This window comes from Anas platyrhynchos, chromosome Z (assembly GCF_047663525.1).
Source record: "Anas platyrhynchos isolate ZD024472 breed Pekin duck chromosome Z, IASCAAS_PekinDuck_T2T, whole genome shotgun sequence".
NCBI lineage: Eukaryota > Metazoa > Chordata > Aves > Anseriformes > Anatidae > Anas > Anas platyrhynchos.
Genome location: NC_092621.1, coordinates 55,409,203 through 55,434,504, shown reverse-complemented (window position 1 = coordinate 55,434,504; position 25,302 = coordinate 55,409,203). Strand labels below are relative to the sequence as shown.

The 25,302-nt window shown below is 41.9% G+C and overlaps 2 long non-coding RNA genes and 1 other non-coding gene across 3 annotated transcripts; 2 read left to right on the top strand and 1 right to left on the bottom strand.

The window, feature by feature from the left end:
• Positions 1-629: 629 nt before the first annotated feature.
• LOC140000710 (uncharacterized) lies at positions 630-11,069 on the top strand. Its single transcript, XR_011805871.1, has 3 exons — positions 630-1,741; positions 2,054-2,146; positions 10,708-11,069. It is a non-coding gene; the product is annotated as an uncharacterized lncRNA (long non-coding RNA).
• Positions 9,803-9,906, top strand: LOC113840432 (U6 spliceosomal RNA). Its single transcript, XR_003493262.1, has one exon. It is a non-coding gene; the product is annotated as a U6 spliceosomal RNA (small nuclear RNA).
• Positions 11,070-13,510: 2,441 nt separating the features above from the next.
• Positions 13,511-24,976, bottom strand: LOC140000711 (uncharacterized). The gene is made up of 3 exons (XR_011805872.1): positions 24,701-24,976; positions 23,935-23,985; positions 13,511-16,724 (listed from the first exon to the last, which is right to left on the bottom strand). It is a non-coding gene; the product is annotated as an uncharacterized lncRNA (long non-coding RNA).
• Positions 24,977-25,302: the final 326 nt, after the last annotated feature.

The window sequence follows — 25,302 nt, the reverse complement described above, 5'->3', positions numbered from 1 at the left end:
ACAGACTGGCTACGTCGGGTCCCACAGGAGGTGCCGGGGTCTGGCGACCATGATGGCCGCCAGGCCAGGCCCCCTGCCTGAGCAGGCGGCTGGGCCTCACCTGGGGATGGGCTGGGGGTGGAAGCCACGATTACGCCAGGAATAAATGATGACTGTTCCACCCTGTAAAGCCTCTGACTGCACTTATTCCTGAATGTTTAACTCCCCCCAGACCCCCTGCTCCACGTGGGCTCCTCTCCACGGGCTGCAGCTCCGGCCCGGGGCCTGCTCCTGCGGGGGCTCTCCATGGGCCGCAGCCTCCTCCAGGCCACATCCACCTGCTCCACCGGGGGCTCCTCCACCCATGGGGGGGCTGCAGCGTGGAGATCTGCTCCATGGGGGACCCATGGGCTGCAGGGGGACAGCCTGCTCCACCAGGGGCCTCTCCCTGCACAGCCCGCAGGGGAACTGCTGCTGCCTGCCTGCCTGCAGCACCTCCTGTGGCACTCCCCTGGGGGCTGTAGGGCTGTTCCCTCACACTTTCACAATCCTCTCTCCCAGTTGCCATTGCACAGTAGTATTTTTTCTGTTTCTTAAATCTTCTCTCCCAGAGGCCCACCCAGCATCACTCCCTGGCTCAGCTCTGGCAGCAGCAGGTCCCTTTTGGAGCCATCTGGAGCTGGCTCTGCTCTGACACAGGGCAGCTGCTGGGCTCTGCTCACAGAAGCCACACTTGCAGATCCCCTGCTACCATGCTCTTTCCATGTAAACCCAATGCACCAGTCAGCATGACAAGCAATGCAAATGCAGAATTCATTGTGTACGACGACCTGTAGTCACTCTCAGTTAAATGAATGGAAGTTTCCAGTTACGACCAAAGGCCCCTTGGAAGCCAGCTGGGCTGCAGGTTTGATGTAAACTACTGGACATATATGATACGGGAACAACATTCCAGGGTTTCAGATATGGCACCAGCTGATGTCAGGGGATAAGCAGAGCCCTGTCCGTTGGGTCTTGCCTCCCAGCATACCTTCTGTGCCCTAACAAACACTATTGTCTGGTCAAGAGACCAGAAGGGAGGGAGAAAGCATTGCACTGACAAAGTGAATTATTATGCTAAAACACACCTGTCTACTAGTGGCTGTAAAAAGCTTCTTAAACCCTATCTCTCTTACCATGTAAATTACTGACTTCATTCTATCCAAAGACAGCACCAAAAGTTTGTAACTAAAATAAAGCAAAAAGTGTGAGAAAGAACATTACTTAGAGTGCTATGGAAGAATGTGATGGGACAAGGAATGACTGCTCAGCAAGCCCAAGGGATTCAAATGAGGTGCTGGTAACTGATTCCTGCACTGCAGAGGCAAGTCTGAGGTAAATACTCATCCCAGCATTATCCCCTTCTATGGCTTCTGAGTCTCTCTGCACAGTCACTCTTGCTTGTGCCTCAGTTTGCTGAGCAGTTGGATACCTGCAATGCCAAATTAAAGTGTTGTGTAAACCTGCGAAACTCAGCGCTTGGCTATGGACATACTGGTACTACCAACCAGTTCTGAGGCATTATGTGTTTATTTCTTCTGACAAGTGAACTCTGCCAGAAAACCCATGTGCTGTCCCCGCCCACCACAGAGGCCCAGCCCCAGGTCTGCCTGGTGACTAAGCAACATGCGGTCTTCTGTAAAGCACAGGCCCACTAGGCCCAGTCACATGCCTTCTCAAAACTCTCTCATTTTTGGAACATCAGGGGATGAAACATTTCCAGGTGCAAATGTTTTTGATCATCTCCATTCTTGTATTAAATAGCTCCATTGCCACTTACAAATCTTTCCTGTGATGCCTCCATGAAAGCCCCTACACTGCTTGCAGGGTTCTTCCCTTCCCTGCCTCTCTGCTGTTGTAAAGCAATGACTTTCCCTCACAGAGCCAGTTCATATGATTAGTAGCTTTTTTGTTCCCTTGTTCCTTACCCCAGCCATCTCAGGCATGCTGAGAAGTCCTTCCCCAGAGCAGAGGAGGAGCTGAGGGGAATGGATTACAGGCAGTGAAGGCGACTCTGCTTGGCTTTCATTTGCAGATTTGTAAGCTGGTATCCACACGTTTCCAGAGACCACCCCAGCAACTGTACACTACACTACCCACAGGTTCCCCAGATGCTACTGGAATACAGGTCAGTGACAGAAAGCAGAACCTGCAAACCTTGCTTCTTGCTTCCATACCCCCTTCCATACATCCCTTCCACAACTCCTTTAATAGTCTGGTTAACAGCATCCTGACTCTTTGGTTACATGTTTGGGGAGAATGTGGGACCTTCATCAACTTTAGGGTATCGATGGGCCAGGAAGGAAGATTTGTAATTCTTGCTAGCAGCTAAAGACAGCTGAACTTGTGCTGAGCTTCCACCCTGTTGCCAGGCCGTTCCTTGTGCCTTGGGCTCCAGCACGTGCTTCTTCTGAGTGGCAGGATTAAGATGCTTATTTCTTAGCCAGGTTGGCTCCAGTTCTTTCCCTAGTGTGAGTGCCTCACCCAGGCTCATATAGCATTTCTGAATGCAGTCACCACAGAGTGTTCAGATAAGTAACGTAACAGCAACATCTGTCAGCTTGAATTTGGAGATAATGCACAACAGCTTGTCCCCAGTGTGTTGTTGTTTGGCAGAGAATGTCTGGCTCTGCTCCACCCTAAGTCTCTGCAGGCATTTAACACCATTCTGCTTCATTAATTGATGGGGACTTAGGCTTACAACTATCACAGACTGCCATGCTGTCACCAATAGACTTTGGCAGGTGACAATGAAGAAATTCTATTCATGCTTCTCTGAGGAAGACCTCCAAGAGCTATGGAGGGAGGAAAAAAATACAAGTTTCTTATTCTGGAGAATTAATTATGCTTAAGCTTTTCGTACTGTTGGGACAGGGTTATAAAAGTGCAATGAAAAATGACAGACCAACAAGAAATTTACCCATATTAATGAGCCTACAGTTGGCTTGGTTGCAGGAAAATTAATTTTAATTGATTCATCAAAGAATGATCTCTCCTCGCCATTTCCCAATGGGTTCAAAGAGATACTGATCTGACAAAACCCTCCAATGCCTCGAATTTTGCTTTGCCTACGCAAAATAAATAAATAAATAAATAAATAAATGCATTACATACAAGGTCACATCATTGAGTTCAAAAAACCTCTGAGAAGAACTTCTGTCTTGTGAATGGGAATCATCTCAACATGACTATGTTACTCTCCCACCCACTCAGGTGAGTATTCCTTTAGTAGGGTTTAACTCAGACATGCCACATGTTGCCTTAAGGCCCTCCCTACTCTGGCGTCAGTGGAGGCCATGCAATGTTGATCATGCAAGAAAACTCTCTCATCATGCCTTCCAATTGCATCTCTCAGCCTGCCCTGCCCAGTTTCTGCAGGAGCACAGTTTGGTACAATTTGACCATTTGCTATGCTATCTCAGGTGCACAGCTAAGACTTAGAGCTACTGTTAGATGACAATGTAATACAGGATGTAGTATCTATGTCTGACAATAGCTTGGTGTGTAAGACAGTTTTGGAAAATGTCTCTATATCTTCTCTGGAAGTGACAGTCTCTGCTGGGTGCTTCACTCCAAACTGCATGCACAGTAGTTCCCTTGCAAGTGGTAGTCATCACACTGGTGTCTGCATGAGCAGAACAGAAGAACTTGTGTGAAGACCAGCCTGTGTCTCAGAGGCTTCCTACCTTCCTCTGACTCCCTGTGTTTTTGGAGAAACTCATTCCTGTAGGACCAGCGGTGCCACGTGACTGTGTGTACTGGGTTTATTTGGCAAGGTTTTGGTAACAGGGGGGACTTCAGAGGTAGTATCTATGGGCAGAGCCCAGCAGCTGCCTCATGTCAGAGCAGAGCCAGCTCCAGTTGGCTCCAAAAGGGACCTGCTGCTGGCCAGAGCCGAGCCAGGGAGTGATGTTTCAGTGACTGGGAAGGAGCAACGGAGATGAAGTGTTAGGGAATGACTGCAGCCCCCATTCCCCTGCACCACTCAGGTGTTCTCTGTTCTAGTCTGACAATGATAGGCACTAAATTATATTCGTCTCCCTATGCTGAGTCTGTTTTGCCTGTGACAATAATTGTTGAGTGATCTCTTTGTCCTTATCTCAACCCTTGAGCCCTTTCCATCATATTTTCTCCCCCTTTTTTGTTTAAGGAGGGGGTGTGAGAGAACAGTTGTGGTGGAGTTCAGCACCCAGCAGGGTAAGACCACCGCAGTGTGTCATGCTGTTGTGGCAAATGGAAGCTGTAATCCAACCAAAGCATGTGGCTGACCTGCTGCCGTCCTGTGCCTGGAGGCACATAGATAGAAAGTGATAAAAACAACTGTGTGACAGGACAAGAAGGTAGAGGACCAGACAGCACTGAGTTACTCATAACTTTTTCCATCTGACTACGAAGGACAAACCTTCTTCCAAGGACATGTTGCCAGTGAACACACTCCAGCTGTGCCGTATCAATGTGCCATAGGGAAAGCTTGTGTGAAAGGTTAAGGGAGAAGATGAGTGGCCATGGCACGCCATTGAGACATACCTCTATGCAGGAGGGGTTTCCCCAGTTGCTCCCTGCTTCTAATCTCCCCATAGTTAGTGTTGCTGCAGAAATGTCTTTTTAGGAAAAAGAATACACTACTATGTGTCTCTGAGTCACCAGATTCAGAGTGGTTCCTCTTTGGCATAAAGGAAGCAGACAAACCAAAATTTCTCCTTTGGAGTAGAAAATATCTTCCAAGGGAATATGAGATGGGGTAGAGCAGAGGATAAAGATATTCAAGAGAATCAGGTTTCTTCTGCCCTCAGAGTCCTGCATATTTTCATTGAATACATTCTCCAAAGCTCAGAATTGACAAGCTCCCCAGTTAGCAATGCTTTCCCTACTGTCTCTCCAGAGATCAGAGCCATCAACTCACTTTGTAATTAGTCCCCAGATTTGTCTTAAATTCAGGCTTAACTAAAAGCACAGGCTGCTTTCTAATAAAATCACATGTAGAAACTGTAATAATTGAACTAAAAGCCTCTTTTATTTTATTTATTTTTTATTTTTTACCTCTGCCTTAGGTCTGACATAAGAGCCCCACAGTAAAAAGCCAGTATTTGCTCACAGTTAGAGTGCTGGGTAATGCACAATAGCCAAACCATTTCCACTCTGTTTTAAAAAAAAGAATAAGTGAGCTATCTCAAATTCTCTAACGCTGTAGCCACTACCAAGCACTGACATCTTAATAGCAATCACCATAGAAAGGAGTCCAGTGGGGCCACAACATTCAAGGCAGGCATTACTTTGAAGTGTGGCATTACAGCTCATCAGAACTGGAAAAAAAAATACCAAACAACACAACAATTATATCTCAGATTTGGCAAAAGAGAAAGAAAAAGAAAAAAATAGAAGCCAACAAACCAGGTCTGCTTTTAATCATAATCATAGCTTTGTAGATGAAAACCTATAGGCAAGCATGGCTTTGTCACTGTCAAATGGCTGCATGAAACTAACAATTACAGCTGATGGGAGCAGTGGAGGAACTAATCCCGCAGCAATAAACACTGCTTTTAAAACCTCCCTCCCTTACTGAGGACATGACTGTCTGCCTGAATGCTGGCAGGCCAGCGTAAAGCTGCAGATGACAGTAATTGTCAGAAAGGGCCATGGGTGAGTTTGACCTATTAAAATTGCCCAGCAAGTCCACAAGGCATATGGAGTTTCTGGGAGAAAAGGCTGTTGTTGGATGTGCAACTACTTGAAAACATTCAGATACATGCAAGCGCACACAGAGTCTGATGCTAGACACACTATCCCAGCCTACAAAAAAAATAAATACATAAAGGTACATTGCAAGCGCTGTGTTCTGGGCTTGGAAATGTGTCCTTACAGAGTAGCAAACCTGAGATGAGAGCTCATTTTTCCACCAACATTTTCTTAGCTTTGTGACCTTACTGGCAAAAGGTATGATTAGAATATGACAAAGATCCAGTATTTGGCCTGTCATCTGACGGTAAAATTCCCCATCTCTCAGAATACTGTTTGGTTGAGGCCAAAATGAAGTGGGTGAGCACAGAATTGAAAGAGGAACAAAGCTCTTCATCATGTCATGGACAACTGGCTCATTCCATCCAAAGGAAGGATGCTAGAGTGTCATTGGCTTGGACAGAAGCAAGTGTATTGAGTCACTGGGCTAGGTGTTAAGGAAGCTTTTCTATGACTTTTTTTTTTTTTTTTTTTTTTTTTTTTTACCTTCCACATGGAGGGCTAGGAATTTCACAACAATGTTTTGTACAGTGCCAGCTGCTACTGAGTCTTCAGGTGCCTGAGATCTTGAGATGCTCCCAGAATATAAATCATCACATAGATGTATATTTACGTTGCAAAGGCAAGCTACCATGATAGAGATAAACTTGATAAATAAACTAAAATCAATAGAAATTGGGGGTTTAAATCCTATGGCATGGATTAATTGTTAGATTCCTCTTGCAAGAAGGAAACAGCCATCAGAGACTCCAAGAAGTTTTCCATCTGCAGGAACTATCAGAAAGAGGCTGTTTATAGATTTCTGCTTTGTATCTGAAATTTGCATTAATTATAAATTCCAAAAAAAAAAAAAAAAAAAAAAAAGGTTTTAAACTTTTAGAGCTGGTAAAATGTTCAAGAGCATGCTTGCAGATCTAGAGAAATGTTATTCTCTCATCTTTATGTTATATGCACAATTTGTAAAGAAAAAAATTGTAAGGCAGTTTGTAAAAATAGAAAAAGAGAGGAAAATTTAGGTCTTTAATCAATAGCACTAAGTATGTACATACGTATTCAAAAGGAGAGATTCAGAATCAGTGAAAAAATTATTGCTAAATCTTAGGCAGTAATGAGTTTTGACTACATGTCATGCATTAAAATGTGATGCGTATAGAGAAATAATAGTGCTCTTGAAATTTGGTGACAATACCAGACTAAGCTGAAAGAGTTACACAGCTGAAGAGCTGCACAGCAAAGACAGGATCACGAGTTAACAGGCTATGGAGTACAGAGTGGAGTGGGAAAGCAGTAATGGAAAGGCTGTTGAGTTTACGAGGGTGAAGAACGCTTACAGATAGAAAATAGCTTACTGAAATGTTTCCTCTTAGTAATCAATTTCTATTTAATTCTTTTTTTTTGCTATTAACTCCAGGAGTGTGAAATAATTTACAAATTTATGCATATGGTATTAAGGTAAAATTACAGGAAACTGAAACCCTCTCCAAAGTTTGTAATCCTTGGATAAGTTCATTTCTACAGCTTTTCTACACTTGACCTCATGGTGTTTTTGTTCTCACTGCATAACATATTTGATGGAGGAGTTTGGTAGAAGAGCACTCTTCCATGCCTCTCTTCAAGCATTACCTGAAATAAAAATAAGCATAAGTTTAAGGAGGTAAAGAATACTAAAGATTACGGTATCTTCCACTAGTAATTGCTTGCTATAAGCTTCTAATCGGTTAAAGCATTATAATTGTTCATCATTTTGCAAAGCTTCCTTCAGAAAGGAAATTTGGCAAAGGATGCTCTTGGGATACCAATCTGACATGCCCATTGGCCACACTGCTCTAAGCTATTCGGCCTTGCACTTAGAGCAGACACCTGGGCACTCCATAGCCTGCCTCAGCAGCTCTCACCAGACTGACTTATGGACCAGTATGTGGCTTTGATGAGTCCCTTTTCAGCCCTGCCTCCTGTTAAGATTAAGCCTGAAAGCTTTCTAAAATGCAGTTTATTTTTATTTTTTATTTTTGTTGTTGTTGTTTTGTTTTGGTGGCCTTCCCCTCCTCCAATCCTAAACTGGTGGGGATTTAACTTTGCCTCATGCTGGGCTAGGCAGTGAGGGCTAAGCCAGCTCTGCCCCAGCCAGTGCCTGTGCTCAGTTTTCATTCCATGACAGAAGAAAGAAGGAGGAGCTCTTGAAGTCAAACCAACATGGAGTGCTACCAGGGTGAGGCCAGCATTGTGCCCAAGCACACGTATCTGAGACAACTTTCCAAGGCTGCAATGAATCACTACAGATTGAGCATGTGAAAACTAATTCAGACAGGGGCATTTACCTCTTAGACACCCGAGTGGGTTTCTGCCACAGAAAGGCAGCCTCAGTCTCCTAGTACTTTAAAAACTAGAGCTTTAAATTGCAACTTAAAGGATTTTGTTTTGGCATAGACGAGAACATTTTCTGCAGGTTCTGAGTTATCTTTGGAGAAGCTTTTATTCTAATTGTTCCTCTCAGGAAAATGGTTAGCAAATGTTGACATCATTTAATTGCATAATGGTTGAAAGTCACTTCATATCATTTAGTAAAGACATTGGCTTAATCTTTTTTCCTTTTTTTTTTTTTTAATTATATTTGCCACAGTGATATATTTGTGTTATTAAATCATCTTGAATTTGCAAGAAGATTTTAAAAACAATGTATTTTTAGAATGAGTCATGCTCAATCAATCATCTGAACAGATCTGCCAGGAGAAAGCTGGCTGCAGAAGGCACAGCAGAGACAGAATTTCCCCAGGAGAAAGATGCAGACCAATATGATTCTCTGCAGTGTGTGCCACATCAAACTTATGCCAGAGCTATAGGAAGGGCAAATGTTAAAGGCAAAAAGCAACTTAAAGTGTCTTAGCATCATCAGAGGGAAGCATATTTTCATTGTCTGACAAAGGTCATTATTTTAGAAAAGTATTATGAAGGCTTTGATTAGCACTGACAAGGAACCTATGCTCAGAAGACGCATGCATGACCTGCTCTTGTTTAAAAACCCTATGCTTAGAAAAAAACAGCTGAAACATGTTCTGTACTTTGGGACTGAGACAAAAAGAACTGAATTTAGAAGCTCCTTGCTAGGTTCATTAGCTGATGAAATCTTACTCTTGGACATCTGTCCTGCCTCTCCCATCCCTCTCCTTACAGTTTTACATAAGCTAAAAGAGCACCCAAGAAGAGCCTGTCTTCATGGATGGACTCCAAACCCCTCCGCATCTACAAAAGTGTTATGGACAATGGACAGAGCTCTTTGCTTTCTAAGGTCTTGGTCTCAGACCTACTTCCTACTTACAGGTGTGGCGAGGAAGAGTGACAGTCCACCTCCACCTTACAGTAATGTTCAGCTTTGCATCACACCTTCTCTCTGAGTGACAGCACTGAGATTTTGAATGAAGCTTAAGAGATTTTTCATGCCGTGTAAACAGGAAAAAAGTTTCAGCATTTTTTTTAGCTAGCTTTGAAAACCAAAGCCTAGAAAAGCCATTCTGAATGGGTTTTATTGCCTGTAGGCATTTTTATAAATAGCAACATGAAGTTACCATTTCACATTAGTGCTTTCTTTATCCATGGCCCTTGTAGGTAAGGTGAAACACTGAGTAATGCATTTATAAAACAATAAGTGCATTTTCCTTGAAGACCTGAAGTATTAAAAGGACCATTAAGTTTTTCAAGAGAGAATAAAATTCAGCTTTGACAAAATCACCTTGCAAAATAAACCATCTGTCCATCATAGTCCTTCTGATCTGACATCATGTGCAGTTTTCTTTCTCAGTTAAAAATTTGACTGTAGAATTCCTCAATTCTTTCCCTTCTTAGGTCTTTTCAATACTATGGGCAATGGATCACCTTGCAAATGGATTGGAAAGGATGGCTGAATCTGATGGTTTTGTTTTTTGTTTGTTTGTGTGTTTTCACAGAGAGATTTTACAGTGGCAGAAACACCTAGGCCAAATACTCCACTGCTCACCAAATGCTATCTATGGTCATTTGCACTGCCCAGCTACACTCAAAGTTATAGCTGAAATTTTCATAAGGCATAGTTATACTAAAATTGGAATGGTACAGGGAAGATTAGCATGGCTCCTGCGCAAGGATGACACACAAATTCGTGAAGCATTCCATATTTTGTAAATTAAACCAACGACACTGAAACCTAGGCGTAGGTGTTACGTTTCTTACCCTCAGGAAGTTTTAAGCTTAGAAATTAACAAGACCAACATTCAAAAGTTTTCTGCTCATTGTGATGTGCTGTTAGCAATGGTTCTACTACTGTACTGTCATGGTTAAAGCTGTATTCACGTCTGCACCTCAGGAAAGGAATTTCAGTGTTTTTATCGTAAGGATTAAAAAAAAAAAAAAAAAAAAAGCTGTATTTTCAGCCCTCTGTCTGTGAATAGAATTTGAGTCATCTGAGAAGTTTCAAGAAAAATCAGTTAATTGGTTTCCAAGGGTTGACCAATTAAAATCTGGCACCAAGAAACATTCCTGTGCTAAGCTTTGTGTTTTAGTAAGCCTGTGTTGTTTAAAAACATCCACAGGAAAAAAAAATAAAAAAATCATAGCCTGTGAGAAGTTAGCTGAAGTGTTAGGGTGAAAATGTCTTTGCTCATTAGCAAGAAAACAGAGCAGGATTTTGCTTTTCTTGGCTTACGTCATAGTCTGCCAGCACAGTCACACCAGGCTGAGAGTTTGAAGATTAATTATCCCCCATATCTCCAATGAAACACTAGCTAATCCTCTGTTACATTTCAGCTGTGTGATACGGGGCACTGAGTTCAGCACTGCTCCTCACCCATGTGGCTCCAGACACAGCGAGGTCTGCCTTCAGAAAGCCCAGGAATTATTTCAGGTGGATCGACTGACTCAAGGGTTATATGTCAGATTTCTGCATCAGACAGCTTATCTCTTTCCCACCTTCTTCCTCCCCAGCTATTCCTCCACCCCTTGCAGCTCCCCTTGGCGCAGCTCAGGAGTCCTCCCGACGTGGGCATTCGCTATTCCTCCATCTGTGCATCAGTACCAACCAGGGGAGCCGATTCCTGCTGTCTTCAATGTGCTGTGGAGGTCATTTTGCCTGGTACCCTCACAGCTGATACTCTTCCCAGAGCCTTGGAGCACCAGCTGCATGAACAGGACTGCGTTCAAGCAACATAAGGAACTCCTGGAACCCAAAGAAGGGGTGTATTAAGCAGGAGGTTACAAACAACTACCAGCTTTAATCATACGGGTTCATTTTGTGTTGTTTCCCATTCCTTTGGCTTTTTCACATGTCTTCTGCTTTTTCTTGATCTCTGTTGCCCCTCACAAGGCACAGGTATAAAATAAACATGTTTTCTGTGTGATAAAAGTAGGGCTCTGGCTCATTGCATGCTGCCTAATTGTTTGAGCTTTCTTCTTTTTCTTCCTTGAGGCTATCTCTTGTTATCTTTCAGAAGGGTCATAGTGAAAAGATCAGCTGGTGGTGTTGAACTCCTCTCTGGGCCTCACTGAGTAGCAAAACAGACAATCAAGCCAGGAACTCTTGTCAAATGCACAAGATAGATAGATAGACTAAAAAGAAGTTCTCAAGCAAGGCTAGACAGCCTTGCATGCAAATGAATGTGGAAATGCTGAACATGGAGACTGGGTCTGGCTCCTGTTTAAGAACTGTAGGGTTTCTAGATGCCAGGGACCACAAAATTATTGGTCACATTTGAGTCAGAACATATTCTTCAGTTCTTCTGGATTTTTAGGCTTTCTAACCTACTATGATCAAATAAGAAATCAAATAGTAAGGTCTGGTCTGAACCCACATCTTCACATTGAACCTGACAATCTTTTTTAGCCTTGACATTTGTGTTCAAGCAGACCAGGACAACTTCTGAGGAGCAGATTCTAATGAAGCAAAACATTTTTTTTGGTGGGAAAGTTTTAGTCACAGACAGTGTGATCTTCCCAAGAAGCTAAGAATAGCTTCTACAAAGCATAAAGCCTCTGTGAGTATTGGATGTGACAGAACCTGCCTTTGGCACAGACAAAGTGATGATGACCACGCATTTCTATGTTGCCTCTGAATGGTCTCTCTTCCTCCTGCCAGGTAAGACAAAACACAAACTTTCAGGTAAGATTGCTACTGTCTGAGGTGAAGCACACCATCTGCTTCTATATCAGGGTATGGCCCTTTGGATATTGCAAAGATGCAGGTGAGTTTGTTTTGCCACATTCATGCAAAACAAGAGCTTTCACAAACAATTTGTCCGATGAATTCTGATATTGATATTAGTTGATATTGATCCTTCTAGGCATCTGCAAGACTCTCCTGATTCATAATAACATACTTGGAAGTGAAACTAAGATGAGAGCAAGGGCTTTGTGTTCTTCTACAAGATAAAGACCCTGCAGTCAGGTGTCCCCAGATGAGAAACTTCAAATAATCAGGACAAGCCGTCTTGGAACACCAGGAAGGGAACCTGCATATGCAGCATATCACAGTCTTTATGTAAACTGCGTTTGGAAAAGTTTGGGAGATTTAGAGAAGTTTCGTGTTGAGTCACTGGCAATGATAAATCGTTGTGTCCTGAAAGCAAAACAAATCAAAACAAAAATCTGCTTTATTTTAAGTGAACCTATTGAACGGAAAGAAAGAAGGGAAGAGAAATGGAAAGAAAATTCCTGTTGGAATAAAGGTTGCAAAAGGTGCACTAAAATGCTAGGGAAAAGGAAACAGCCTGCAAGATCAGCAGTAGACAAGTGAGCAAGAACAGGATGATGGTAACGGTAGGAGAAAATCATGAGGAATTTTCTTAGGAGGCAGGAAGTCAAGGTCAGGTGCCACAGATTTAATGAAGAACTGCAAGGTCTGTTCGGAGTGTGCAGGGTGGCTGAGGTCACACAGCACAGGGAATAACAAAATGTAGGTGAGAGCAAAACTTCAGGAGTAAAAACCAGGGAAAACTGCTGTGTGCACAGATTACAGGTTGGACTTCTAGGGCTTACAAAGTATGGAGAGGGAAGGCTCAGCTTCTCCAAAACTTCTCAGCCTGCTTTTTACTCTTCAGGGCTGTTACCATTGCTGAAACCACAACTGTAGTTTTAGAGACTGGGTGAGGCACCAGGGTTGGACCAGCTCTGTCTTTTCAATGCAATAGTTGGTATAGATCCCTCTTTTGCTTCGAGGTTTACATTTTTTCCCTGTCAGTTTGCTCAAATGGCATATACTGATTATGCAGTGGGCCAGAGCGTGGACCTTCCCAGCTAACAACTAGGGAGAACAATTTCATTAATCTTTGTTTAGCACAGGCTACTAACAGAAGTTTCTTTCTTCTCATGCAGAGCTCTCTGATGCAGGTCCCAGGGCTAAGGAATTTTGCTAACATCCTGTGTGCCCATTCATTAATTTGCTCTTTTTTGACTAACAAGGATGAACAACATCACGATAAAAGCTGGATGCAAGGGTGCAGTTTTTACAAGTTATTTTAATAATGGTACAGAGCAAAAAGATTAATAACTGTACAGGAAATCAAATTGCAAAAATAATTTTAAAATACCCAGCTTTTATAATAATGGGTACTTAGAAAACACTCATGGGAAATCCATTGCTTAGTTCATCTTGTACAGTATATAATTAATCCTTCGACCCTTACAGCATTACATGTACAAGACAGATCCAGCAGAAGCACTGAAGTGTATTGCTCTCGTGTTTCAGTACAGACAAGTAAAGATGTGGCATAAGGCAAGTCCCTTCCCTGAGCAACCACCCGTTATCTGCTTTGGTCTCAGGAAACATGGAGTTCTTGATAAATTAAGGAAAACAGATTTTTTTGATACAATTTGAAAAACAAAAATGGCATAAAACATCTGTGGATTTGTCTGCTCAAAAGCAGAACTTGAGGGGGGCTTTGCAGATGTGCCCACCCTGCTAGGCTGAGTGAAGTTTCCCATTGAGAGCAAAATCTCACTGACCTGGGTCTGAAATTGGTTTAAGCTCATGCAAAGTGAGTTGGGTATTGCAGCTGTGATTTATTTGTGAGCACAGTCCCACAACAGAAGTACTAGCAAAGTGTTTTGAGTACAGACGTGGCTGCCACCAGCAGTGGGCTGAGAGCATGGTGCAGGCACAGTGTCAGACATCTTGGGGTTCTGCAGGCTGTGCTCTGACAGGCTTTAGGGTCTTAATCATCTCCACTTCAGTTTAGGAAGCCTTCCAGTTCCTTCTTTGCTGAGACTTTTGTTTCCAGGGATGTGTACAGGTGTCAGTCTATCCACCATCCACCGAGGTTATGACAGTAATCTACATGGGTACTTCTTCCTTCAAACCCATCTATTTTCTTCCAGTTCTTAGATCAAGGTGGAACTGCTCAGATATGAGGCTTCCAAAAGCGCTCTCCAGGTTAAGCCCTCCGTATAGTTCTTCTAAAAATTAATCGACAGAAAGAAGCAACCTGCTACATCAAAGTAAAGTTAAACAAAAATATTCTGGAAACACAGCTGCATATAAGAAACTGCTGTCTGCATCAGTTCTTGCTGGGTTCCCCAGTGACTCACCATTGCAGAATTTCACAGGAAAGAGCTCTCTAAGATGTCTGTCCCAGAGGGCCCGTGCCAGGCTTAGTTGCAAACCAAATGAATTAATCACATTAGTTCACACAAAAAGACTCCATCAGATATTCATCCTTGTAAATCTCAGCTGCGCAGCATAATAAACCATCTCGGGGATCCTGCATTGCCTGAGAGGGGCACTGCAGGCCAAGTGGGATGTCTGCTTCCCAGTTCAAAGTCATGCCAAGTCTCCCACTGCTTCACTTCAGGCTTCCTGGCTGCAGAGGCATCTGCTTAAAGCAGAGCTGGGAGCAAGAAGTGGCTTGGAGAAAAAACACCTGGGTAGCCTTACTTTCATTTCCCATTTCCAGCGGGGAAGAAGGTTGAGCTGGTGAGTCCATTTTGCACCCTCGGAGTTAGTTTTCATACAGGCAAGAAGCAACAACGGGTAATTATTCACTGATTCCTGCATGGCAGGCCCAAAACATCAAGGCTTCTGCATCGGCTGTCTGCCAGCCTCCAGTCCCAAGGCATATCCTGTGTATAATACCAAGCAAAAGAAGCAAAGCCTTGGAGTGTTCTCTCCAGACAGAGAAGCGCTGTACAACTGTTTGTGCTGTCCCAAGTAGAGACTGAAATGGGGGACAAGAGAAGTCACCTTGTGGTAATTGGGTATTGACCCAAATGACTTTCAGGTTTCCTTCAGCCAGCTTCTGGGGACAAGTCAGAGAACTACACGAAGAGCTGTAGGCACCAAGAAATCATTTCCTGAACTCTCCTGTGGCATTTGCAGATGTAGCCTTCTTTTCTAAAGCTGGATGTTGTTGTCTTTGGATCTAGGGGATTGGACAACTGAGCTGGCCCAGTCAAAACTTTTACATAATGTAGAAGGGGATAAAGTTCCTAAACTACACATAAAAACATGCTGGGAAAGACAGTCTGGGCTATTCCTGCATCAAGGAAAAGCAAACCCATCTATGGAATTGCTTTTGCTCACGGACTTGGGTGCACTTGTTGTTGAGTGCAGAAGAATTGAGAAGTCCTATGGGGACTTCCCAAGGGGACTTGATGTTGGGTGTGAATAGCCAAGGATTTTAATTGTACGATGTTAATTGCTATATGATACTACGTTATCACTACTGTGGTTGTTACGTGCCATATTGATGGTAGCGCATTAAGACCCACCCAGATTAATGCTGCAGGAAATTTGGTGGAAGCGAGCAAAGTGCGGCTGTGAGGGGACGAGAACTGGCTTCAGCATGCACCACACACCACCTCTCCTCCCTGAACGACTGCTCTGACAGATAGAGCCTGAAGTCATGGACTAAACAAACGCGGTGGACTTTTTAGAGGGATGGTCCATAGAATAAGGGAATTACATTTGTGTTTGTGTTTATATATCTTTTAGTTGTTGCAGAGCAGTATTGGCACAGAGCCAAGGACTGTTCATCTCCTGGTGTTGCCCTGCCAGCAATGAGTCTGGGGGTGCACCAGGAGCTGGGAGGGACAGAACCAGGACAGCTGGCACAGGCTGGCCAGAGGGATGTCCCATGTCCTGTTGTGTCAAGCTCAGCAATAAAGTGGGGGATTGGCTGGGTGGTGCAAGGCTGGGGCACTGCTCAGGATCTGTCTGGGCATCAGTCAGCAATTGCATACACTTGCTTAGAATATTCTTTTATCATCACTATTATTACTGTCATTATTTTTCCCTTCCTCTTCTGCCCAATTAAACTATCTTTATCTCAACCCATGAGTGTTTACCCCTTTTTTTTCCAGTTCTCTCCCCCACCCTGTTGTGGCAGGGTGGGATGTGTGCATTGCAGGGGGAGTGAGCGCACAGCTGTGTGGTGCTTTGCTGCCTGCTGGGTTAAACCATGACAAATCTCCTCCTCAGAACCCATTACTTCTGCCAAAACAAACCAGGGCCCGCACTATTCCCAAAAACCTTATACATAACTGGTGAGCACATGAATTATTTGTTGTCTTATCGCCACAGTTAATTTGTTTTAGCACAACAGACTAAATCCCAGCGTAGGTCCTTTCACTTTGTGAGATTTATCCCAGAAATAACAGTATCTTTGGAATGCTCTGAACTCATTTGCAATGTTGACTTTAGAAAGAAAGCATCTTCTGGATTTTGGAGTAAGTAGAAAGAAGCTTTTCAGAGGCAGTGAGAATTCTCTCACAATACTTCTCATTCCCTTCTGAGTTTTCTGACGAGATGAAAGAATAGGGAAAGGGAATGTGCCTGTTGCATTATTTCAGTAACAGCAACAGTGTTCTTGTTCTTTTGGTAAATATTTCAGCTTTATTTTGGTAAATGTTTCATTCCATCTGAGGTTTTTCTCTGCCTTCTTTAGTGAGGAAACTTGCCAGCTGAAATTTCTTTTTCTTATAAGCTGCAGCAAAATGAAATTCCCCATTGAAAACTGACAGAAGAAGAAAAAAAAAAAAAAAAAAAAGATACAGATAGTAATTTCAATAAAGAATTATTTTAAAATTTTAAAAAATAAGCAAAACAAAAACAAACAAAAAAAACAACTCATTATTTTATTTTTTTCTTTTAATAATATTTAAATTCTGCTGGAAAGGAGATGCTTGCAGGCAGCTCCATTAACACAAAAAGTTAACTCCAGACCTCCATGTCAATGGAGGAAATGATCCCAAGGCCAGAGCCTGCCTTCTCCTATATATGAGAATGGGGGTAGTAGTACACAGTAGTACACAGTAGTGATGTGACAGAAAGGAAAACAATTTGTTAGTTTTTGCAAAGTTTTTCAGCTGTTCCATTACATCTGGTACATCAGCTTGGACACAGTGATTCACAGCACACTTTACATAGGGGTCAGCCTGCTCCAAGATCATTTTCAAACCTTTCATTTCATTGACTTCCAAAAAATAAGGGGTGATAAGATTGTAGAGCTGTGTTCAGTTATTTCCTACTCTTGCCATTAGTATTTAAGATTAAACTGATGATTCTAAGTTAATTTACACAATTTTTATCAATTCTCACCACAAAGAGTTAGCAAGACTCAGCTGTGTATCCAATATATAACAGCCTCTTTATGCTATCAGTGTTATGCATCAATCTCTGATTAAAGTCGTGTCAACACTTCACTCTCTTGGACCAACCCTGCTGTCTGGATAAGAGGCCTCTTTGCTACGTCCTGATGTGATGATGCTGACACACTGCCTGCCTGACCTCTCATTTTTGCCGTTATTGCACCATCAAGAAATGGGGGAGTTATGGTGATTTATGTGATGTCATCAGGAGGAACACAATGTTCAAAGACAACATACATGGATAATATTTTAACTTGATGTTATGTAAGAGAAGAAGAAAGTCGTCTCACTATTTTTTTTAACTACGTGTGGTCAAGAATTTTTCAATAACATTTCTTTCACAAGAAAAGGCAGAAAATTTTTCAGATGTTGTCAAAACAAAATATTTAGCACAAAAAGAAATCCATTTTTCATTTGAAATCAGTTTTACATTAGGAAATGTAAACAGTGCTGCTGTAAAACTGAATGCCTAAAATGTCTGAAGTTTTCAAATTCTTCCATCTTGAAAATGCATACATTTCATCCCAATTCAGACCAAGGATGTGAAGCTTTTTTTTTTTTTGCTTTTTTTTTTTCTCTTTTCTGTTAGCTGAAGCACAGCATTGAGTTAGAGGTAGTTTAATTACCTTCTTGTTAATATCTTCCTAAGGACATTCCCAAACTCCCTTTTAATTTTACTTATTTATGGATGCATTTCATTAGGGCTAATAAATAAACAGCTGTAAAATTAATGAAGTTTTCATGACTAGGTCAATACATTCCCTAGGAAATGCTGGTTCTTCTAGCCCTGCCCCCTTCAGAACTTGGTATTTCAAGCACTTTCTCAGCATTTTATCACTGTGATTTCCTTCATCACAAGCCACAGCTGTCTCCAGAGTCCTGCCACTTCATCATCTTTCCTAAGAGACATCTGCAGCACCATATTCTCTGCTCACCACCCATTTGTATCACTTCCTAACCACATCAGTGCTCTGGAGTGCCTTCCTCATGCTACACTTAAATTGCCTAGCATGATCTGAACTCTGTACCAAACTGCATACAAAGAAGTAACCTGTTTGGTGTGAAAGATAAAGTGTTAACAAGAAGGACATGCTGGGTTTCTCCTTATGTTTGTTTCATGCACACAGACAGAGATATGCAAGACTCCCTTCTCATTAGTTCAGTTGCAGAGGCAGATAGGGCAGAATTGCAGGACTATTCCATTCCCCTTCGTTTTTCTATTCTTGAAGTTGAAAAATGGCTGGCAATTTTTAGCTGCATTTTTGGTGTGTGGGGATCCTGACAAAGAAATAAACAGCTTTCATGTTTTGTTGTTGTTGTTGTTACTGTTGTTTGTTTATTAAAAAAAAAAAAAAAAACTTTTAGAATTAAAGTAAATCTTCTAAAAAAAAAAAAAAAGGCTAAAAATAATGTTTCGAGTCGTAGAATCATAGAGTCATTAAGGTTGGATGAGATCTCCAAGATCATCTGGTCCAACCATCCCCCTACCACCAATATCGCCCACTAAATCTTGTCTGTAAGCACCAAATCCAAACTTTCCTTAAATACCCCCAGGGACAGTGATTCCAGCTTTCCCTTATTTTTTTTTTTTTTTATAAACAACATATTTTAGGTAAGCCCAATTTCCTGAGGACAGTATTGTTTTGTTTTGTTTTCTCTTGGAAACCATACTCCTCCTCTAACAGGACTTACTGTTCTAATAACAACATCTCACTTCTAGTATGATGCTAAAGAGATTCTGAGAGTGCCACATGTACCTAACCTACAAGACAGGGCACTTTTTAATTCTGAAATATGCTTGATTTGTAAATTTATTCTTTTACTGTTGAAGTATACTTGGTGATTTGTCCTTGGGGAATGAAAATTGTATTCATGGACTATAAGAATAAACAACACAATGAAAAGAGAACATTTCCAGAATAATTTCTTTTTGTTTATGTTATGATATTGTAGTTTTTCCTCTTTGGTACTTTTCCATTTGATTGCTTTGGATTTAGTGGTACTGCAGTTCCTCTGCATAAAGCCTTGATGGCTACTATGAGAATAATGGAAGAGAAGGAGAAACAGAAAAAAGAAAAGAGGAGAAAAGGATGAACACAAACCCTGACAGGCTGTAGACTGGAGGAAGAGAAGAGTACTGCTGGCAAAAGGCAAAAAAAAAAAGAAGTTTTACTCTTCACTCTGTCTTTGGTCTTGCTCTAAATGATTGCAGGAGAGCAGTAACTACCGCCCAAAGACAAAGTCAGGACAGAGAATCACACAGGCTGCCTATTTCTCTTACAGAAGGGGCAAAAATGTGCCCAGCCACCAAGCAGGAACAGCTAGGAGTTACAGGCTATGATTCTTCTTTAGCCCCTCTGGACCAAAACAAATAGTGTGGAACTTGCTGAAGGCAGATGCACCAGCTGTCAGGGTGAGAAGTGCTGGAGGAGATAGAAGGGGTACCCAGAACTGCAAGCTGCTTATTCCACTGGAGGGGAACTTCTAAGAAAGGAGACACGAAGGTTTAAATGGCAACCTAAATTGCCTCAAGTTTCAGATTACTCTGCTTAAAAACTCATGCTTGAAGTTTCACAGTTTGCAATAGGTGTTAGCCTCTAACATCACCATACAGAGAGACACATAAAATGTCTATGCCATCAAGCCATTTAAGATGTCTTTAGAGAGCAGTAAGATGTGATTATCCCTAGTGAATTGGCTGGACTTCAATTTGTAGCCTAGAAACAAGATGCTGGAAGAGGAACATCAGAAAAGCATCTTCTCCAAATTCCCCAAGTCCTCTTGATTTATTTTCCATACTCCCCAATTATGCTAGTCCACATCCTTATCAGGGAAAGTAATGCAGTGAAGTGAAGTGAGCTATGAAGTGAATGCAAAACGGTGAAGGGATATTCTAGTTTCACCCCTCAGAAATCTGTCCTATTATGACATTCCTTTACAACCCTACCAAAAATACGTAGCATTTACTAACCATTTTCTCACAGTTTTGCATTGTATCACATCACATCTGCAATTTTATTGGTATCCCATCTTCAGGAGTAGCATGGTTTTCATAGAATTTCCTTTACATAGAAGAAAATCCTCACAGCTGTGGAGAAAAGTGCAGACACACTCCAGTTGTTATCACGGATACTCAAAATCTGCCATACCAGAATATAAAAAGGGAGGAATAGGTATGTGACACCTGAAAAAGCAAGAGGTTCTTAAGGTACAACAAAACAATTCAAAGTAAATTATAGGTCTGTTACTTCATGGGGAAAGAGAGTGTATGACGGTTAATACAACATTCTACATTTTCTTTGCTCTACTGTTTGCAAACCAGTGTGACCAAACAATAACAAAGCAAGAAAAATGGGACAGACTAAGGAAAAGAACAGGATGAAAATATTGGGAAAGCTGGCCAAGTCTGAAGAAATTCACCCTTGAATGCTCAAGGAACCAGGCAAAGATTACCTTTTCTGAAAACTACTAGAGGAAGAGAGAAGTTCCAGAAAAATGAAACACAACATTAACCACATTCATATAGGGGGAAAAGAGACCCTAGAGAGCTGTGATATAATCACCACAATGTCATTCCCAGGAACAACAGGATCTGGGACTAGATGGACGAAAAGGAGACAAGCACGGGTTGTAGGCATTTGTCAAGGGCAGGGAAGTTGGCCTAGCATATAAGGGCAGCCACTGGAAGCAATACCTACCAGTTTCAGTATGCTTGCACATACCTTCCTTGTTAACAAACAATGAACCTCTCCCTCTGATGAACTGTCTTAAGGGAAACAGACAGCTGGCTGGGGACAGTCTGTTTGTTTTTCGGAAGACAGTCAGAATAGTTATTGATGATTCACTGTCATTTGTGGAAAGAGATGCAAATTGGTTCCCATGGGGGTCTGACCTGAGCCTTATGTTATTCAATTGTTTCATTAATGATCAGGAAGATGGAGAGGAAAGTGCACTTACAGCATTTGCAGGTGACACTGAACTGGAAGGGGCACTCAGGAGGGCTGGATCAGAATTCAAAATTATCTTGACAAATTGGAAAGATGGCCTGAGGTCAACAAGATGAAATGCCACAGAGGCAAGTGATATGTTTTGAGGGGAAAAAACAAATGCTCCATTACAAAAAAAAAAAAAAAAAAAAAAAAAAAAAAAAAGGTAGCCAGCTGGCTATAGGAGTGTTAGAGGTTCGGAGGTTGACATTAGCTCACAAAAAGAAAATGCAGCAGGATGCTGCTGAACCTCTCGTGGGATGTGTTAGTAGGAATACGGAAAGTACAGTCTGGGAGAGTGGAAAAGGCTACAGCCGCAATATTTTGTCCAGCATGGGGCAGCAGGCTTCAAGAAAAATGAATACTTCTCTGAATTATTTTCTATGTGCAAGTAAGATTTGAGAGAAATTAGAAGACCTTGTGGCCCGCAGTCGCCTCCAGTTGTGTCCAGCTGAAGACATGCAATTATCCAGTGGCAGAAGCCAGTGACAGACAGGGTTGTTGAACAAAGGGCAAGGGTGATGTGACAGAGAGGGATCACAACATCAACAAAACAGGGATTAAGCAGGGTCATCTCCAACACTTGCAGGTTAGCAAGGAAATGCCTACAAGGCCCCGCTGTGGAGAAATCACAAATAAGACAAGTATGCCTCTCTGCTTCCAGGCCAGGAAAGGTCCACCTCTAGATATAAATATTTTAGTTACTGATCTCCATCACCCGTTAGCAAGAGTTGACATCTCAGACACTGCTATGCACTGCAACGATGTTCACAAGTTATTTTTTATTCGTTTATATTTCCAGCTGCTATGGTGTTGTGATAAGTTCTGGTAAAACTCTTTGAAATAATCCTTCATAAATCTGGGAGGTTTCTGGAAACTGTGCTCCTTGTGAAGATAATTACAGAAGCCAATTTTCCCTTTCAAACCATTTTAAGCCACAAGCTATTCATGCTTTATTTGCCTGAAGTGGCTCAAATGTAACTCAGAGCTGGACCTGAGGATCCTAAGTCATGTTTTTGTTGTTGTTTTTGCTTGTTTGTTTATTAAATATCTTTGCAGCTGTAGAGACAATCCATAAGATACTATGGTATTAATTACCAGTAGGGAATAGGGATATAACATTATTCTGTGACAACGCCATGGCAAAGCATTGAGGTAGTCGTTTTAGATGAAAGTCAGTGTTCTACCTATTCCATGAATAAAAGATAGATAGTGATGTTCTTTGAATGCTACCTGGCTATAGAGCTCCTCAGGTGAGGATTCTTTTGATTCAAATGAAGCTGTCTGAAAGTCAGGTGTCTGCTCCAAATTACTCATGCCAGCTTCCTTTGTAGGGAGAGCATCTCAAAACAGGAGTCTGAGAGAGGTGGGACCAATCAACTCCGGATACCCGTGGGCAAACACTTACATCTATGAAATTCATGTCACTGCTATGGAGTTGACACCAGCTCTTCTATGGACACTGAGGCTGAAAGGAAGACTTTAAACACCTCGCTGAAGGGTTTGTTGTGCCACAGCCATAATTATCTTCTACGCAGAACAGCGGGACCTGCTCTCGTGTTTTGGGAAAAGGACTGTCCGGTCACCAGATGATGGTGAGTACCTCTAGTGGAGGTGGGAGGTGGGAAATGGTCTGCCTGCTAAGATTCCTTCCAGATTCTTCACTGCCCCATGACATGAGGGAGTCGTATTAATAATTGCAAGTTGTCCGAGGCAATGCATCCAGGATAACTGCCAGTGGACTTTACACCACAGTAACAAACAGGCTACTTCTATGAGGATAGCCATCATACTCTTTATCTCCTGCGAGGCTGTACACAGGTATCCCCTTCCAGACCCAGGTCTACCAGAATTGGGAACTTGTTTTTGCCCCCCTACCACAGAAATAAGCTGTCATGACTGATATGGGTTACAAGGGATTTGTGCAAACAGCTCTTCTGAGAATAATGGGATGGGAAGGAAGCAAGACGGAAGACAGCTTCTTGTAGAGTCATTCCTGCCTACAGCTCCTCCAGCACCTGGTTTTCTAGAGACTGCTCTAGGGAAGGGAAGGAACTGAGCATTTTCCTTCAGGTTAGGTTTCTGTGAGGCATTACATTTCCAAGTGTTTGTTAGGAATAAACTTCCTGAGATGCAGCTAGCACTAATTGGGGACAAAATGGCATTGGGATTATCTGTAAAAAAGTAGACATAATTCTTTGCTGATTACTTCCATTTGGAACTGCTCAACCCTAGACGCAGGAGGCTTTTATGTAATTTTCAGCCTCTTTTCTGTCTAAAAATGTATTCCTGTAGTCCTTTTTTCATGCTTCCTCATCCCTAGCCATCCCTTAAGCTATTCAAATTATTTCTACCTCCTTTGTTGTTTTTTTTTTTTTTTTCTACTTCAGATATTAACTCTCTGAGCTACCTTTATAGTAGCCAGAAAAGATTTTTGTTTCCAAATGTAAATGTCTGCAGTAAGATTTTCAAAACAGTGGGATTGTTTGAATATCTGTAATCCACAATGTGATGAGAAAGCCAAAAAAACTTCACTATATATATATAGCTTTATAATAAAGCTATACAATATTTACTGGGACGGACTAACCTGGTTGCCCTGGCTCTGGTTCTGACAGAAAAAAGAGGATTTTGTTGTAATCTGTAAAAGAAAGAAAAAATGCTTAATTGCTGATTGGTTGTATGTAATATTTAAAAATAACAGAGAAAAGACCAATTCAATTCCTTCAGCATGAGTTATATTATAAGGATAATTATAAACCAAATCCCATGGCAAACAAAAGAAAAAAAAACTTTTGTGTCTCTGGACGCTGCTAACTGAATGTGTCTGTGTAGGAATTACTGTGTAGGAATTAAATATTGATGATTTTCTTAAGCAACACACATCTGAATATTTTCCATGCTGCACTTCACAGGTATGTATCCACCAGACACCTATATGAAGAGGAAAATGTCACTGCAGCTGTATTAGGAAGGGCAACTATACATGAAATCAGTTCTAAACCAGTTCACGGCTTAAGGATGCCTCTAGTCTTTCTCAACAGGTAAGACTCAGTGTCAGTGAAATACGTGACTGAGATACGAATGACAGGAAGCCAAGAAATGCATAAGGATACAGCAGTAGAAATCACATGAACAGTGTACTCGAGGCTGCAATGTTTTCACCTATTTTCCCTGTTGTATGACATGAAGCCTTTGTTTCAGGATGCAAAATAAAAGCCATCCTTGATCCAAGCATGAAAGACTGGCTCCCCATACCATTTCAGAGTACCCACTTCCTGGCTCACACCTTCCCAAAATCCAAGCTAAGCCCCCTTAAAGACTCACTCCAGCCCACACAGACTAACACTGCTCACCAGCCACCGATACTTCAGATCCTTTGCTCATTGCAGTTTTCTGGCTTTCTGCTCCCTTGAGAAGTGATCACTGCCTGAAATCTCCCTGGCAGGTTAACTCCCTCTCTTCAGATCTTGGGAGGACCTTGTACTGTTCTTGGAAGGACCTAGCTGTTCTCACACTGGCTTCTTTTCTCAAGATAGGACTTCACAGAAAAAGCACACTGCATAGGTTAGCCACGGGAAAACACATTCATGTGAGTGATGGGTGGTTTGTGAATGTGCACATGCCAGCAGAAAGATACACACACATAGAAGAAATGGATACAGAACGGAAGAACAGAATGTAACTAGAACTAGGCAGAAGACAAGGCATGAATAGAGAATGTGATGAGGAAAAGAAAAAAAAAAAGGACAGAAATCAAGTAAATTTTAACAAAAGTTTTTGTGAAAAATAAAGGATGACTCTTCTTCTTCTTCTTCTTCTTCTTCTTCTTCTTCTTCTTCTTCTTCTTCTTCTTCTTCTTCTTCTTCTTCCTCTTCTTGCTTTCAGTCAAAAAAAAATTCTTATGTGTAAGTAAAAAGCACCCTCTGTTTACAAATGGCATTTTTTGACCTATCTT